The sequence below is a fragment of the Micrasema longulum genome, unplaced genomic scaffold (assembly GCF_059751315.1).
Source record: "Micrasema longulum isolate JH-2025_06_02 unplaced genomic scaffold, ASM5975131v1 h1tg000362l, whole genome shotgun sequence".
Lineage (NCBI taxonomy): Eukaryota > Metazoa > Arthropoda > Insecta > Trichoptera > Brachycentridae > Micrasema > Micrasema longulum.
The window spans coordinates 103425-123156 of record NW_028277564.1 but is presented as its reverse complement, the minus strand read 5'-3'; positions in this window follow the sequence as shown (position 1 = coordinate 123156).

The window sequence follows — 19732 nt, the reverse complement described above, 5'->3', positions numbered from 1 at the left end:
TTTTTTACACCTGCGGGCTCCCGCCATTCTGAAAGGCCGTCGATGATGATTATTCGGCGAAACTAAGGGACGCGGGATTGACGTAGGGAGAGGCAAGAGTGCTGGGAAAAAGGTTTCCTTAAGACGGCTGGTGATGTCGACATGCTCCACTTAAAAACATGTATAGAGAAAGAAGCAGAAATAATGTTAATATCGTTAGTTGTATCCTTGTTTTGAAATTCGATTAGTTTGAAAATATGTTATATATAGATATTTATTTCGTCTCTATTTTTATGATTTCAAATGAGAATTGCAGTTGTTTATGTACTCGCAAATTCCATAAAAAGCTTTTTTTTTTTTTTTTTTCAGTAGCATCTATTTGTGCTGAGTGTTAACGAGACATTACACATTACATACCGCATATCACACTGAGGTATAATTAAATATTGATGATGCTTCATAGAATGGTAGGTTTGAATTATGTTCTAAAAATGAGCGTTGTTGCGTCATGCTGCATCAACATTGTCGTGCAAAACGCGTTGTAGAGTAAAAAAAAACTAACTGTTTATGCTAATTTACTGTGAATTTAAAGCTGTGTGTCGCGCCCTTTTACGCTGTTTCACATTTACTGACTGCTGCGCGTAAAACACTATTTACCACCAAATAAAAGATTGTATATGTTCCGAAGCCTCAGTGAAATAGAACACAAGACGGATGCCACATTTACTGTGTACAAACTATATATATTAATTTTTTTAATTGACGGACTTCTGCAGGCTATTCTGACAATGGTAAATACAATTTCTTATAATAAATACAGGTACTAATTAAATAAAATACAACTAAATAAAATTGAAGCTGGGAAAAAAATAAAAATACTACCTCAAGACAAGATCTGGTCTATATTAGTGATTTTTTAAATCTATAAAGACTTACACCCAAAAAGTTAAGATCTTGTCTTGAGTTAACAATACGACACAATCGGGACATTGGTGCGTTCAAGCCATAGTTTGTGCTGTTTTGATCAAGGAACAGCACATTTTCATTTTACAACCGGTGGATTGGAACATTAAATGCCAACATAAATATGGAGTCAATGTAATTTCTTCGTATTTTTAGACTTGAGATTTTTAACATTGACTCCATTTCTCCATAAGTGCAGTCTCCCTTCTCGATATATAAATATATTTATAAATATCAATAGCGCTCCATACTATTTTAAAATGATAATTTTTTTCTACTATAAAAATACGTAATTGATCATTTGTGGATGTTAAGATCTAAAATAAAGTAAAAAATGCTATAAAAATTAAACTTAAGCCGAATAAACTACTCATAAATGAGTAGTTTTACGTTTTGCCATTATTTATTCTGTAGACGTTGCTTGGTACGCAACTGCTGATAATTATGCCATGTAGTGTCAAAATACTGCTGGGATTAAAAGGGAATAGGGTGGATCACATTTCATGTGTAATTAGCGAATAATAAATAATATTATTTAAGAATTCGATTATTCTACCACCAGTCAGATTGTAAAATAAATAAATCTTATTGGTATTGTGCCCGGGTGGTCGATTTTTTTACCTTATTTTTTATTAATTAACCTTTGTATAATATTAAACGTTATTAATTTACTTAATTACTATTAAGTATTTATTTTACTTTTTTTCCTAAAAACATGTCTGTTTTTTAAATATTTGATGTGTTAGAAGATAACATAGCAATACACAAAGTTATCTTTTTTATGCTATGATATTAAATTGTTCGCAGTCTGGTAACATTACGCGGCCACTTTTGCCTGAAGACGGACATGTTAAAAGTCAAAATAATCGGCGTACATGCATGAGAAGATGTATGAATGTGGAGGAACCGAAGGATGTATGCAAAGACAGAGTAATATGGCATTATATCCTCTTTGCGTACCCCAACGGAGAAACGACGTGATGGTTTGTTTGTTTTGTTTTATTTGTTTGTATTTGTTAAATTACTCCGAGCACGACGTCACCATTTATATTCGGTGAGTTATTTTGATTGGTGGGTTGGCTTCTTAGAAATCGGAAATCTATCACAACTCTCTACCATTGGTTGATTTTGAAGAACTTGTGACGTCATAAGTGACGAAAAACGAAAAATAAATTAAGCATTTTAAGAAATAGTTAATTTATTTTATGAAGATGAGTGTTTTCAACTCGATAGCTACTCTCCGGTAAAAATCCTGAAAAAATAAATTTAGCGGAGAAAATTCCACCTCTCAGTGTAGCTTACTTTTTCCACTCCTTGACTGTGCGGATGTGTGTTATCCAGATGCTAACTCTGAATTGCTTGATAAGTTTGAACAATTGCAGAATATTTGTATTCGTTATATCTTTAATCTTCGCAAATTTGACCACATAACCGAGTATCGCACGCGGCTGCACTGGCTATGTATCAGGCATAGAAGAAACATTCACATTCTATCACTTCTTTACAATATTTTAAATAATCCCACTTTGCCTGTTTATCTGCGAGAGCTCGTCCAACCTCTTTCACAACACGGACTATCTCTTCGTTCTAGTAACGAGAGAACCCTTTAGATACCCTGTCATCGCTCTAATTTTCTTGCCTTCTCTTTCACAGTACTAGCCGCTCGATTGTGGAATAATCTACCCACTAATTTTAAAGACGCCCCTTCTTTATTAACATTTAAGCCAAGATTGAAATGTCACTATCTAAATATTTAAATTGTTCCTTTATCCTTCTTTTTTCCTTCCCCTCCTCTTTCCTCTCTTCATAGTATACTGTTATTTTTTTTGTACATTTTAATTTTTGTTAATCTTTGCTTTTAATTTTTGTATAAAATTGTACGATTCAATATGTCCATGTATTTATAATTTTCTCAAACTGAACGGTTTGGGTAGGTAGGAAAAAATTGCCTTAAGGCAATATGCCCGCCTTTTATGTTTATATATTGTTTATGTATATAAAGTTTCAAATAAATAAATAAATAACTAGTGGTTAACATGTTCGCATATGATGAAAGTCTGAATATATTATTTTGAATTAGTACTGGGGTACTTTATTGTGAAAAATCCCTTTATTTATTTTTCATGAAAATAGTAAAATTATGCGTTAAATGTATTTTTTGTGATTTGTTAAAGTCATGCTGATCACACAACCTAAAATATGCATTTTGCAGAGAACAGCCATATCTAATATAAAATGATACTTATTCATACTTTGATCGTATGAGGTGACGTCCTGAATTTTTTTTATTTTTTATTACAGCTGTTTTTGATTTAATGAATTTACAAAATTAAAATACCTACGTATTTTACTTCAAATGTCAAGTATCTAGGGCACATACTGACTGATGATTATAAAGATGTTCAGGACATAAAGATACAGAGAAGAGCCATCAATGTCAAGGCTTCTATGCTAGCAAAACGCTTTATCAGTGTAGTAACGAAGTGAACTGAATCCTCTTTCAATCGTATTTGACGTCCATGTATACAGCGGAATTAACGCAAGCAGCGTGGAATAAATTAAGAGTTACCTATAACAATGCATACAGGCAATTATTTGAACTGCCTAGATACTGCAGTGCCACAGAAATGTTTATAGCTAGACGGGTAAACACCTTCACTGCCCTACTTCGCCAAAGAGCCTAAAGCCCATGGGAACGCCTGAAATGCTCCAACAGCACGCTTCTTGAAACCACTGCTGGGTGAATCCATTCATTCCCGTTTGAGCGATGACTGGAAATGCTCGGACCACCATAAGGACATAATATAAGATAATTTATTTTATTTTTTCTCACTTTTGCAAAAAATCATTCAATTATTGTTTTTTTTTTTTTTTTCGTTTCTCTCCTTACAAGTTGATAATTTTTATGTATTTTTGCTTTGTTCAAAAGTTTAAAAACATTAGAAAGTCCGGATCTGTTGGATTTTTTAATTAATATTTAATATATAATTTGTAAGTTATCTCTTTACTGTAACATTTAAATTATATGCATAAAATGAATGTTATACTGCGTGTAAAGTGGCCACTTAAACCAGCCAATGATAAGTCATAAGCCCTGTAGATGCCTAGACTTCTATATTACCTTCTCTAAAATGTTCTTTATCTCTGTTGTAATATGTCACACATTATATATGTTTTTGTTGAACATGGTAAAATAAAATTGGCTCTACACTATCAAGCCATTTTACTGGAATAAAGTAAATTATTATTTTAATTAATATCAACTTTAATTAATGTAAGAAAACAAAATTTTTGGGGGCATTTGTCTTCCCATTGGCATCTATATTGTAAGATTTTTTTAGTGCCACAGCACCCACAGGTGTTTTCACACACCGTGTAACATTCACCATTCTGCCTATGTTTAAACATACACATTTCCTCAACTCTTCCATCTGTTGATTTTTGTCAAGTAAAAATTAAACCTTTATCACGTGGGTAAGATTCATCCGGCTAAACCAATTCACCTACTAGGTAAAGCTTGAAAACGATTTTTCAATTTTTATATTTCTTTCTATACCGGGTAGTTAATTCAACAATGTTTTGATATGAGTATGAAGTTTAAATATGAATAATTCCCTAGGGAGAATCCAGCCAGTCTACAAGCATTAAGACATACTCATAACATTGTTGAACATTGAATTGACCATGTGGTACCCAATAACACCAACATATTGTTTTATCAAAATTTTAAACTGGTTACTTTATGCGTAACTAAAAGAATTTATTTGCCGAGGTTGACTTTTGGTTTTTGATCTGATACAAATATTTTACAGTATTTATTGCGCATTTAAATTGATACACTACTCAGTATTTTGCTTTCACATTAACGTTTGCATTTATAATCTGTATTCAAAATACAGACAGGTACGTTTATAATATAAATAATACCTTAGCGTTGTAATGTGAAAGATACTTGAGAAATAAAAGTCCATAATATGCTTTATCAAATTACATAGCACTGGCCAGACAGATATTGCTGATAAATATTTCATTGTTTTTAGATCGTTGACCAAACAAAATGGAGTATATCGTTATCAGACAGCTTGACTGATTATGCGCAAATCGATATAATGCTACAAATATAACGTGTGTAAGCAAATATCAGAATCATAAAAAACACCTGGTAATAATTGACTGTTTTAATTTTAGACCGACCTTAAATATTGGCTAAGATACATGTTTATACATATGTCACATGCATACGAAGGATAAAAGCAATTATTTTGGTTTTACTAAATTAAATACGTGATATTACAATATTTATCCAGAAAATACTTTGACATATGTTACAACAGACTGTTAGCCACATGTGCGGCACCCTACAACCTTCGAAACCTACCCGTCGTTTATTTTTGGTTGAAACGGTGCGGTGTTGAATTTTTTTTTAATGAATAACCCGCCAATTCTCAATTTAAGAGGCGTGTCAGCAAGTGGAAAGAAGAAGATTGGGAATGAAGTTATGAAAATAAACTACTACACTCAGACCAATCAATATTTTTTTCACTTGTCCATGACTGCAATTCATTTTACATTGGAAAAAACACTACGCACATTTAAAACTAAAGTATAAACAGTAATTTTTATGAGTTTGCAGAAAAAACTCTTACAAATAATCACTCACTTACATAACTTTGAAGATGGCATAGAAATTTTATATATAAACTCAAAAACTAAAAAAAAGGAATCACATATAATCATTTAGAAGTAATATAAATTAGAAAGGCTGTAAATAACAATTTAAATAGTTTAAATAATCAAATAAATCTAAGCAATATTCACATTTTGAATTTGTTCCCTCTCCTTAAATCCACACCTCAACCCATAGTTTCCCCTCTCTCTTCTCTTAAACACACCCACTCAACCATCACTGTGAAAATTTTATGTTTATTGTTTATTTGTAATTTACCGCAAAGAAGGTATAGTGTTTTGCCGTAACTAGTTGGTTTTATTAAAAAATAAATTTAAAAAAAGTGGGACATATAATTTTATTATTTTATTTTAACTTATTTGAAAAAAAAACAACAGAGATTTTCTTCTTGCACCTGGCGGGAATAAAACCCGCAATGCTAGTTTCACAATTAGTTGTCACATCAACTGCGTCTGTTTTTTTTAACACTCATCATATTATAATTTCATTAAATATACATTTAAAACGTGGTAAATTAGGCCGACCGCGTTACGTAAATTGATTGATACATTTATGTGATAGTAGGATATACAATAATTACGAAAGAAAAAAAATATTGACCACAAAACACGATTTCGGCAACCGACAATCACTTATTAGCCAACACGCATTTTTCATTAATACGTCACCATACGATGTGATGTCGATAGCGTTGCTTCGGAGTCGTTTGATTATCTTTTTCAATGCTGATTTTAATCGGTTCTGCTGGAGTGAATACATGGTGATTTGATTTATTAAAAGTGACTTTGAGTGACATATGGAAATTGTCTACAATTTTGAGAAAAATATTAAAGCGTTTAACTATCTTTGAGAGCAAATACAAATTATATCTTCTTCGGTATGTATCGAGATGGAAAAGTTTACTTCTATATATACGAGGATTTTCTGAGCTCCATTGTGACTGGTGATGAAACATGGGGGGCTCATAACACCCCTGAGACAAAAAAATGGTCATCACAGTGGCGGCACACTAGTTCCACGTCTGCCAAAAAATTCAAAACCCCAATTTTGGCCAAAAATCATGGCATCCGTGTTTTGGGACCGAAAAAGCATAACTTTGATTGATTTTTTGCCTCAGGGGGAGACAATTACTGCAAAACGATACTGTGAGACCCAACAAAAGCTCAAAAGAGCAATTCAAAACAAACGAAAGGGGAATTCCGACAAACGAAGTGAGTTTGTTGCATTACAATTCCCGCCCGCACATGGGATAACGCCACCATGGCGCGTTTGAACTCGTTTGGTTGGGACTTTTTGAACCACTCTGTATACTCTCCTGACTAAACGCCTTCAAATTTTCATCTTTTTTCTTTTCTGAAGACTCACATGGGTTTAAAAAAATTCTAACCCATGAGGAAGTGAAACAAGAGGTCTTGAAGTGGATGAAAGAGATGGCGGGAGAGTTCTATGAGGGCATCAAAAAGCTTGTGCCACGACTTACAACCTGCATAGAACGGGACATGCATTTATTAAAATACAAATTTGAGTACTCTTACTTTCTGGGTATGCCTCGTTGAATAAAAACTAAAAATAGGTTGTACATATATGTTATGTCAAAGTTCTAACAGTAATTTGAAATCTTTAAGGCATTAAGTAAAAGGCATTCTTTGTCATTTAATATGCATGACATAATGTGCTTTTTAAAAGTTTATATGTGCAAGCTTTATCTCTCCATTAAAGAACAGCGGTTATTTTTAATCCATCAGTTTTTTTTTATGTATATGTCTTTTGAAACATATTTTCGTTTTTAAGAACAAATTTTTGACCAACTCTTCTTTTGACCAGTCGGTTTTTTGGTTGTCTGGAAGATATTGCTTTTAACTTTGTACTTAGAGTTTTAAACAAAATAAACGTAAAGAAAAGCCAACAAAAAAACCGTTACTGAACAAAATTAATCCACTCGGTGTGTTTCATTTGTTTTCTTTTATTCTCACAAGTTCTTTGTTTTAAAACCCTTGAAACAAAAGAAGTACGGTATTTAATTTTTCTGAGTGACTTGAAAAAGGTCACCTTACGCGAGACATTAAGTAAAAAAGAACTGTCTCTGAGGTATAAAATGGTGGTAAAAACAAATGGATAAAATTTAAATGTAATTTGACAATCTGACTTTTGCTATAAAAAAACTATACAGTTATGACGGGGATTTGTTTAAATCGTTTTTTATTATCATTTTAAGTCGTTTTGTGGTTATTTATGTTCTATGACAATAATGTAAAATATTTTTCAAAAAGGCCAAAGTAAAAGTGTAAAAGGGGAAAAAGTCCATATCTTACCGAATTTCAAAACAACAAGATTTAAAAAAATTAAATATTTTCGTTCTTATGATATATTGGACTGTGTTCAATAATTTCCCCACTATGCCCTACTTTCGCCACGCGCATTCATGGTAAAAAAAGCAATTTGTTAATTTCTCTCAATTTTTATTGTGCATGCAGAAACATTGATTGACACAACAGAGTAAATAAGTAATAAGTTATTTAATAAGAGGAATTGAATTCATGAACTTTGAACTTAAAATATAAAACAAATTGTATTTTACATCAAATGTCCCGCACGGCGTTGTTTAATCCGAGGTGAAATTTTTATTAGTTTTTTCATAAAATGAGCAAAGTAGGGTAAACAATTTACTACTCTGGCAACACTAACAAAATTTCCATTTTGTTTCTTTGACAATCTGACCGATGGAAAAATAATTAATTTTTTTAATAATGCATTTACTACTTTAACATTTGTTTGCTAATTACACATAAAATGTGATACCATCCTGTTTCTTTAAGATCCTGGCAGTATTTCTACACTTTAAAAGGACACAACACGGCATAATTGAATTCAAATCAGGAGTTGTGTACTGAGTGACGTCTACAAAGACACTAATGGGTCAAAACATAAATCTACTAATATATGAGTAGATTAGTCGCCTTTTGTTTGATGTGCGTATGCGGTTTTTTGGGCTATTCTGAATTCTTTAGGTGCAAAACTATTAACAACACTATAGAAAAAAATAAATTTACGCAACAACCTTTAAAAATAAATAGTATTTACATCCAATAAAAAAACGTAACAAACATATATGGAAATACGGTTTCACTTTCCTTTTTTTTTCTTTTCAAAGAGAATTGTCGAAATTGTTATCTTTTATATACTAGCCATTGCATTTTAAAGGCTCACAATTAAATAAATTAACATTTGTAACCTATAAGCAAAATACAATATCTTGTAGAGCAAAAAAGTTTCTTTTTTAATGTCGTTTAACATTAACCATTTAATTTTTATTTTAGTGTTCATTTTTTAATTTGAAATATAAACGGGCACAATTACTCAAAGTTCTTACTACTTACCGACATTTCGGATAGCGTTTCAGCGTCCACCATCAGGATCGATGTTATTTGTGTAGATATATGTACAATGTTACGTATTTAGAAATTGTACAGTGCCGCAGTCGTTGTTGTCTGTTAGTAAAAGAGGCGATCAAGATTTACAAACATCCTGACAATATAAACAGAAATGATGGAATGCGATTAAAATCTAAATCTTAAAGTATTAAACATTATACATCTATCTACACTATCTCACCTAATTGTTTTCGTAATTAATTGTTTGTTCAAAAGCGCCGACAACCAGAAAATCATATTATTTCAATGATTTTCTGGTTGTCATAACACTGATTTTATATAAGAATCATGTTTTCTAGTACATTTATTTTTATTTTATACGAGGTGTGTTAATAAAATAAAAGGAACTTTTAAATTTCGCGTGTTTAAGAGTCCGATTGTATTTTTTTAAAATTATGTTGGTATACATGCCTCTGAAGTATGCTAAAATTTTCAGCTGTATTCTGTATTCATAGTTTACTTTGTCTGGCAGCCGCTAAAGTTAGACGTGTTTTTATAAGCTCGGCGATTTTCGTTTGTAATAAAAAAAATATCATATAATTTGTATAATTTTGTGTAAAAAATAATACAACGTGTGTGAAATGTTAACAAAAGCCTATGGAGAGTGTTTATTTATTTTTGCGCCACAACAGGCCAGGAGGCCCAATTACAGTGGTGGATTACATCACAGAACACCCAGGCTTGCAAAAAATCACATTTTTATGTTTGTGTTCTCACCGGGAATCGAACCCGGAACCTTTGGTGTGTAAGTCAAGTGTCTTGACCACAAAAACAAGAGTTTATGAGTGAAGACGATAAAGATGACCAACGTCCCGGACGCCCCAGCATATCAACAACCGATGAAAACGTGGAAAAAAATAATGAAATGATTATGAATGATCGCTGAATCACAATCAGAGAAGTTGCTGATGATGTTGGCATATCTATTAGCTCTTGCCATGAAATTTTTTATTGTGCTGGATATAAAACGCGTGGCAACAAAATTTGTTCCAAAATTTTTGAATTTCGAACCAAACATCGGCGAAGTTGCTCAGGTGTCACTAAATTATGTTTCCAATAATCATGTGTTTATTGTACTATATGACATTTCTTAGGCATCCAGATGTTTACTAACTGAGATGGATATGTTCTCATCATCATTATGGCAGCATCATCTGCCTGGCATGTGATGTTAATGACCTTATCTCCCTTAGTAGATTCACTTCTTTTTTTTTATTCTTAAAAGCGTTTTTTTTTAAATATAATTATTCTGCTTGTGTAAGAAAAGGTTTTAGGCATAGAATTAAGAATAATCCAGAAGGAGCGTAGAATCATACTTAAATACATCAGACTGTGTTTAATAATTCCCCCACTTAGACACACTTTCGCCGCGCGCATACGTTAAGTCGCCGAGTAATGTTACTTGATGAGAAAAAAAATATAATCATAACACAAATGTTAGGTAAAAAAAAAGTAATCTGTTAATTTCTCTAAAATTTTATTGTGCACGCGGAAACATTGATTGACAAAACATATTAGATAAATAAATCGTCATTTAATAAGAGTAATTGAATTAATGAACTTAAAATATATTACAAATTTTATTTGACACAAAACGGATATTTTTATATCATGTTAAATAATATTTGATGTTTTAAAGATATTTGTTTGTTAATTACACATGAAATGTGATGCCATCCTGTTTCTTTAAGATCCTTGCAGTATTTCTGCACTTTAAAAGGATACAATACGGCATAGTTGAATTCAAATCAGGAGTTGCGTACTGAGCGACATCTACAAAGAAACTAAAAGGGGAAAACGTAAACCTGCTCATTTATGAGTAGTTGAGTTGCCTTTTGTTTGATGTGCGTATGCCGTTTTTGGACTATTCTTAATTCTATGGTTTTAGGCGTATATACTGTTGTGCTATATTTAGTTATAAAGGTGCTAAACTTGCTTTGTTTCTTTGTTGTTCTCAATATGTGTTATTTTCTAAATGTCAATATTATTAATGTCTCGAATAGAGTTGTTGTAACTCCTGAGAATGTAATTCAACGCATTAAACTTGTTAAATAATTTGTGTCATATGATTTTTAAATAAAATAATTTAAAAAATAAAGTCAACCACGATGCAGAATAGCTTAAACGTATTATAACAGGTAACGAAATATAAGTTTATGGATATGACGTCGAAACTAAGGCTCAATCGTCCCACTGGAGGCATTTCGGATAGCCAAGACCACGTCTAACTTTAGCGGCTGCCACAGACAAAGTAAACAATAAATACAGCAGAAAATTTTAGCATACTTCAAGGGCAAGTATACCAACATAAATAAAAAGAATTGTCAATCGGACTCTCTAATCACGCGAAATTTTGGAATTCCCGTTATTTTCTGAACACACCTCGTATGTTTTTGTACAATTGTGTGCATTGTATTATACATGTGGTACCTTGACGATAAAAATTGTCGTCAACTTTTGCAGGAAGCTTGTTTTAGAAATTATTTGAATTTCCGACACAAAAGAATATGTATTGCGCTTTGAAAATATTGTTTCATTTTTAAATGCTCGTTTTCTTGGAACAAATATTGTTTTAGAAGAGTTATATGGAAGAATCATAAACATCTAGATTTAAAACCATGAAAGGCAAGACGCAACAAGGTGAAACGGTGAAATTTATTATGACAGAGAAGGAAAACATTTTTCAGCATTGAATATGGAAAGACTTCCTGGAATTTACAAGGCTCATGTAATTTATGATGGAAATAAAAAACGAGTGATACTTTAATCTGCAAATTTGGAAAACAGGCGATCGGTTTCATTGCTTTCGCGATATCTTTGTATATTGGAAAAAGTTATAAAATTGGAAATATAATAATTATGGTACAACTGTTATTGTTTTGCTAGTTTTTTTGTTAACCTAGCTGGACCAAAGGGGGGATTCGAATCCCCCATGACCGATTTTTATTCGATAACTCAAGTATTATTAAAGCTATTTGCCAAATATTTTTTGTAATCGTGAAATCAATAGAAAGAAGCATTTTCTTGTTTTTGTTTTTAAATATTGATTGAAAAGTTTTTTTTCAAATATTAAAACAAACAAAAAAACGTTTATAAAAAAAGGGTCAATTTTACTTTAAGTAGATTAACATTCGACAAACTAACAAAAATTAATAAAATACACGAATAAGTAAAATATGTGTACGCGAAAAAATGAATAAATTATTGCACGGTCATAAACATTTCTAACGTTTTATTCTCCTGACGCTATATACAAGTAGGCGCTTGGGTCATTTGGTCCCCCGTTCAGATTATGTGTAATTTGTTTATGCTTAGTGAGGGAAAGATTAATAACAAAGGCCAAAAAGATACGTTTTCCAAATGAAAAATACATGTTACGTAGGCCAAACGGGTAGAGCTTTTAAAACACGCACGAAAGAACAAATGCAATCCTGGTCTAATAATAAAATTTAAGTATGTCCAAATGCTTGCAGACTCGCTGGATTTTTTCCCTAGGGAGTTATTTATTTTTAAACTTCATACTCTTATCAAATATTGTTGAATTAACTTCCTGGTAAAAGAAGAAATGTACAAATTTAAAAATCGTTTTCAGGCGTTACCTAGTAGGTGAATTGGTTTAGCCGGATGAATCTTACCCACATGATAAAGGTTTGAGCTCTTTTACTTCACAAAATTCAACATATTTAAGAGTTGAAAAAGTGGAGATGTTAAAAAATTGGCAGAATAGTGAATGTTTCAGAGTTTATAATATGGCTACTTGAACCAGCCAATGAGAGGTCACTAACCTTGTTATCCCTAGACTTCCATATTTTCTTCTCTAAAATACTTTTCATCCCCGTTGTTATTCTGAGTTTATTCATAGAATGAAAAAAAAATTTGAAGAAATACAAGTTTGTACTAAGTGTAATTATTCGATTTAAAATTTACTGACTTTTAAAAAAAATAGCAACAATTTTAGTAACAGTTATTTAACACTATACAGACAGAGTTTTGAGTAATAGACATACATGTATATCAAAATTATTTTAGGACACTTCGGTAAAAAACCGGACACACACGTAACGGGATGTGGCTTGTTTTTGTGTCGTAGAGTTGTTTGTCATTTGTTAATTACTGGAAACTCTTTGTGAAGTATGTCTGTCTGTATATTTACTTTTCAAATCACAGTTGAAAACAGGAATACTTTAATACCAATTTGTAATTTAACACACAAACCCTGATCGTAAATCTCAAACACTCGTTCATTATTTTCCTTATCAAAACGTTACACAAACGATTCATTGTCCAAATAAACAACGTCGTAAATATTTTTTAAGGTTTTTTTCAGTTATTACGTTCTTCTTTGGGGAGCCATTGGAGGCCATAATGGGCGCATTTGTCGCTAGCACGCACCGTTATGGAAAGCTTTCCCCTAGGACAGCTCGCTCCGGCGAATAAGACGTCAACTTTATTTCGTTTTATATTTGTAGCACCAAATAACTAAACAAAATAATAACACTGAGCTTTTATCATTATACTCCTGTCCTGGTGGTGCATGTGGAACTGCACTAGTTTACCAAATGCAGATTTTATTGATATTTGTTTACCCGAAGGTAAGGTGACAAACACAAATTTACTTACACTTAATGAAAAAAAATGCAATATTGTAGGTTTTGAATCTAGAAAAAAATGTCATAAAGTAGATGCTTGCATAAATAATGAACGACTTACTGAAATTGAACATGTTAAATACTTAGGACTAACAATAGACAAAAAATTGACATGGACAATTTATATAAACTTTAATTAGCAAAGTGGTAACTTTATCGAGTCCTTATTTTTAAATCAAAAACTTTGTTCGAATAAAGGAAAAAAAAATGTACGAAGCCTATGTAAAAACTTAAATATATTATATGCAACTATTATGGAGAACAGGAAATCAAAATTACATAAACAGACCACAAAGACAGCAAAATAAAATATTAAAGTTAGTATATGACCTACCCTATCTAACAGCAACTAAAGAATTTTTTAAACAAACTAAACAATTAAATGTAACTGAACTCTTTAAACTAGAACCTTTAAAATGTATTCATAAATAAGACACTGATGCAATTGAAGACGAAGAATTAAAACTAAAAAAAAACTGTAGTTGACAAAACACAATACGAGAATATCAGAAAAATATCATATACAACCTTTTAAAACGAGAAATGGACAATCGAGACTAATAAACCATGGACTAAAATTATACAATAAACTACCAGACAAAACTAAACAAAAGACTCAGACAACCTTTACAAAAGATGTTAATATTATTACTAACAGTAGTATGTGAATTTTAAAAGTAAAAATATTTTGTTAAATGTATGTAACCCGTAATGGTTTATCAATGAAATTAAAATAAAAAAATACATTTTAAGTGAATCAACCCATGAATCAAACTTGGAACCTTAAGCAAAGTAAACGAACGCGCCAACCACTACACTATAAGGATGATTTTTCTGCACTCGATTTACTTTATGAGAACTTGTATCTGAGAGCAGGCATTAAGTCTAAAATACCCTAGGATTCTGGTTCTGTTTCACTCACATAAGTATTTTCTTATCCGTTCGGACACAGAGTCACTAAGCTTTAACTGTTGTGTAGCTATGATGTCACGATAATCCAGATGATACAAAACTTGATCCATCTCTCTTATTTTTATCTTTTTCACGATGTTGTATTTTTTGTTATCTTCAAATGGACATTCTCACACCGGATTTAGCACACAATAGTAATGTAAATATGCAGGATTTTAAGATAAAAAATATTTTTCTTTGTTATGCGTAGAATGAATTTGACGCCAATATCAAAATAAATATGTTTAAGAAAGAGCACAAATATAGAACTCATAATTAGAAAGACAAAGACGCAGTTTTGTGGCCGGCGTTTAAGGGAAAGAGATTTAGTTGGTCATGCAAACTCGATGTGTGTACAAAAAAAATTGTTGATTTTAGGAAAAACAAAGATTCCCAAAGGTTCAAAACTAGAAATAAAGATATGCTAGTTGTGCTCACTACTAGACTGCAAACAAATAATTATTATTTTGCCTCAAACTGCATACGATTCTACAACAAGGTGCGTCTTGAAATTCAGGCTTCGCCAAAAAAAAATTTAAAGGTTTTGTCAAGCACAGGCTGTTTGAAAAGAGCTTCTATAGAGTCAAATAATATTTGCTGGACAAGACAGCTTGGCATGAAATTCATGTTTATTGATTTTTATTTATTGATCTTAGTTTATTGATTTAAATTGTGTTGTTAATTCAAATGTATTCGTTTGATAGGTTAAATTTACAAATTATTGAAAAAGTTATAATTTAACCGATGATTATAAGAGATTTGATGAATTCTATGTCAAGAATATTAATATTATTTGGCAATGAGCGGAGATGCACGCATGTAAGATGACCAGAGTATTTATGACTTTTTAAAGATTTTTTTCATTATATTTTGTATGCAAAATTTTAGTATGATTTTTGTAAATTATGGAAAAGGAATTGCTTATCAGTTTATGTTTTTTTTTAATGCCTTGACTTCAGAACATTCCGTCCTTTGCTTGAGGTAAAGCGATGTTACATCATCGCGAGAAAAGTATTTTTTTACCATTGCTTTTTAAGAGTTAATCAAAACTTGAAATAATATCTAAATGATAAAATATTTATCCGCCTGCTTCTTGGTCTACTTGTAATAGTCAGCGTGTTTAACTACCATCCAAAAAGTCTCGGATTTGATTGACGACATAGTTGACATGAAATAATAATTCTATTTTCATACTGAATACTTTTCAGACCTTGGACTGACACACCTGCAATGTAACACTGATCATCTTGCTTTAATGTAAAAGAAAAATGATGGATAATCAATATGCTAACGCAGTGCTCTATGCACCATTATCAACGAAAAATGAAATAACGATGATGATATTTTTTTGACCGTCAAATTATCTCACCTCTCTTCTAATGGATTGTGAGCAAGTGGAAAGAAAAGGATATAGAAGAAAGTTATGAAAAATACACGAGAAATACTTCTTGATTTTTTTCTTGCAACTGGCGGAAACTGAACCCACAATACTATTTCCACAATAAGCCTTTTGACTTTCTGCACCACGACCCTTCTTTACCTTAATAATTAAATATACTTAAGTTATAAGAAAGAAAATGTTTTTAAATGTTTAATATCGCTAGACCAAAAAACCGGGAGATATAGGGTCCAACTGAATTAAGTTATCTGAAGCAAATTAAAGATACTATTTTTAAACAAAGGGTAACGATCTACCTCTAATATTTATTTATTTAAAAACATCAATTCATTTAATTTATCAGCATATCTGCATTTATATTTAAAAATCGGTAATTTCGGGTATTTCTGACTGTTGTTTTGGGCTAGCGATGTATCAAAAGCGTATATTTTATATTCAATCTAAAATAGCTTTTATTGTTTATAAAAAGTTAATTTGATTTCTTTATGCTGAGTTTCAGCCCCTTCGTTGATTGCTACCTGAAAATTGTTTCAAAAGCTTGTTTGTTTGTTTGTTGAAAAAGCTCGTCGGTTTCACGTACTTCCGGCTGGTGTCTCGCCTTACTTAGTTTTGCTCCGATACCTTAGCCGTTTGTCTAAGATTAGGTTGAACTGTCAGAGGCAGGTCTTGGTAAGCTTAGCTTCTGCAAAATTAAGCCCGGAAATGTTACCTACGTGCCAACGAAAGCTTATTTAATAAAAATATCACTAAGCACAATTTATTTCTTTGAAAAATATTCACTCGCAAAAAAACAACAACTTTCAAATCATATTTTTTTTACAACGGAGAGATAAAAAAAATTTTAGAAAGAAATATGAAAGTGTAGGCATTTACAGGGCTTATGACCTGTCATCAGCTGGTTCAAGTTGCCACTTTAGAAACTGTGTAACATTTTATTTTATTGCTCTGTTGCATTAAATTCATATCTAAATAACTTCCTAGAGAGGAAATTCAGCCTGTTTGCAAATATTTGAGCATAATCAAAACATTGTTAGTCCATTTTTCATTTAAAAATCTAAGTGAAACAGTGTCTTTAACTCGGTTTGATTTCAAGCAATATTTCTTAAAACAGAGATTTGAATTTGAAAAATTATTTTTAAGAGACAGATTATAGTCCCGTGGTAGCATTACGAACTACAGATTATTGATCCGAATGTTACAAATGATGAAATAGAAATATATTAAATACACACATGCACTTAAAATATTTATAATTTTGGCGTGATAAATTTAACTCCTATTTTTGTCTTATTTATCTTGTCAGTTCTAAGTTTAACTTTCATTTATGTATTACACGTTGAAACTGAAACTCCGTTGTTTACTAGCTTCTAGCTTCGAACAAATACATTTAATTATAAAAGTGTGTTAAACAAACAGTTGATCTCTACAATGCTTGGATTCAAACAGTTTTTATTAACTCAGAAATTAAAACTAGCTAAAAGCAAAAATATGTCATTAATTCAATTTAATTTGTTAATTTAAAAACTCATTTTGCAAACAACTAACAAATTTTTGCCGTACAAATATTCGTGTACTTGATAGAATTTAATTGAGGTAACTACTTAAAATTATTCAAAGCCTGAATATAATTTTTCATATGGCTAGCTTACACAAACCAATATTACTCCAGTGCGTATTTTATCCGATTATGGAATCAAAATAATAATGTAATGTTGTTTTCAAAATTGCCACCTTTTATTGATACGAATGGTATAGATTTCCCTGTGGTGGATTTATTCAAAGCTTTGCAAATCCCCTACTTTGAATATTTACGGGTAATTTTTATCTGTATCGAAAACTGGTCAACCGAAGTTGGATTTTTATAAAACTGCAAACGTGTTTTGGACAAAACGAACTCTCCTGGGAAATTGCTCGCACTGTTCTAGACATTTTTGCAAAACTGTGTTTCTTTGCCGTTGAAATATTTGTCGATTACGGTTTCAAGCGTTTTATTTCAAACCTTTTAAAATACAAACTCGATACCATATTTAACGATACAAAACCGAAACGAAATAATAATAGCAATTGAAAAAAATAAGTTGAGTTTATTCTCGTGAGATGGATACTTATTTTGGGACACTGCAAAGTTTGGATAAAATTGTGTTTTCGTTGATGTTAGCAAATTTCAATATATAACCCATTACTGACGCAATTTCTAAGCGCCTACCGGTTCAAGACAATTCAATGAAGTATTTAAACAAAAATATAGATTTAAATTAAAATAATATTTGCGAATAGGGTTTTGTCCACAAACTTTATGCTAAGATTATTATTAGCGTTTGCAGAACCAAAGCAATAATAATAATAATAATGAAAAAATATTTACACATCAATTGCTTTATCTCTACATTTTTTGTTAAAAGATTTCTCTGTATTATGTTAAGTCTACTTAGGTACAACCTGTTTTAAGGCAGACATTTTTTTGTGTTGCAAACTTTTATTCACTTTATTTTCAATCTCAGAAAATATGACCATGTATCACTCTTCCACGTGGAACTCAAGTGGCTTCGTTTCAATCAGCGTATAAACTTTAAATATATCCCACTTTTTTATAGCATTCTACACAAGCCTTGCTCATCAAAATTGCTGAGAATTGAATTAACCTTCCTGATTGTGGTCCATCACTTCGCTATTTTCAGCAGAGAACACTTTCTATTCTTTGACATTCCACATCATTATTTAGCAATTTATTTTTTGTTCAAGGTGCGAGATTTAAGAATGAGCTTCCTATTTAAAAAAAGGCATCTTTCTTGGTCACTTTTAAGAAACGCCCGAAACATAATACTATTATAAACATGTTTTGAAAACATTTCTGCTTGTAGTGTTTCTCTCCTGAGCCCTGTTCCATTCAAACTCATTACCTAATTCCACATTCGTCATTATATCATAATATGTTTAGCGAAAGTAGTTTTATAAAAAAAATAATTTTCGTATTTTCTGGATAATGTTGTTTTGGAAAACGTGGAGACAATTCGTGATTCAGGAATTACCTAAGATTCAAAATTTGTGTTTGATAATCACATCACTGACATAAAAAATAAATTATTAAAAATGTTCGGATTCATCCATAGGACAACGAAACAATTTAAAAACCGTCAATCTTTTATAAAATTATGTAACTCTAGTAAAAAGTAAAATGAAATACGGATTAGGAATCCAAATAACAATAAATTTACACGTGTGGTTGAATCTGTACAAAAAAAAAATTCTAGACTTTTATCACAGAAATGTCAATTGAGTTGCACACTAAATAGTTACGAAAAGAGACTTCAACACTTAAACTTAAAAACTTTAGAAACTAGAAGAAAGGTAAATGACTTGTTATATTTAGATAAGATTGTAAATGGTAAATTGGAAACTTCAAGCTGTTGAAGTAAAATAAAAATAAGTGTTCCTAATGGTCACCTTAAGGAACGCAAAAACATTCCACATAAGAATAATGTGTCCTTCTTCAATCCAGTGTCAAGAATGTGCAGATTATATAACACCATTTAAAACGTAATGATCGACATTTTTGACACTGGATTGTTTAGGTTTAATAAGTGAATACAAAATACGTTTTTATATTAATATGGAAATTTTTTACATTTAATTTTGATGGAATACATTGCTGGTTTTGTTTCGATGCATATTT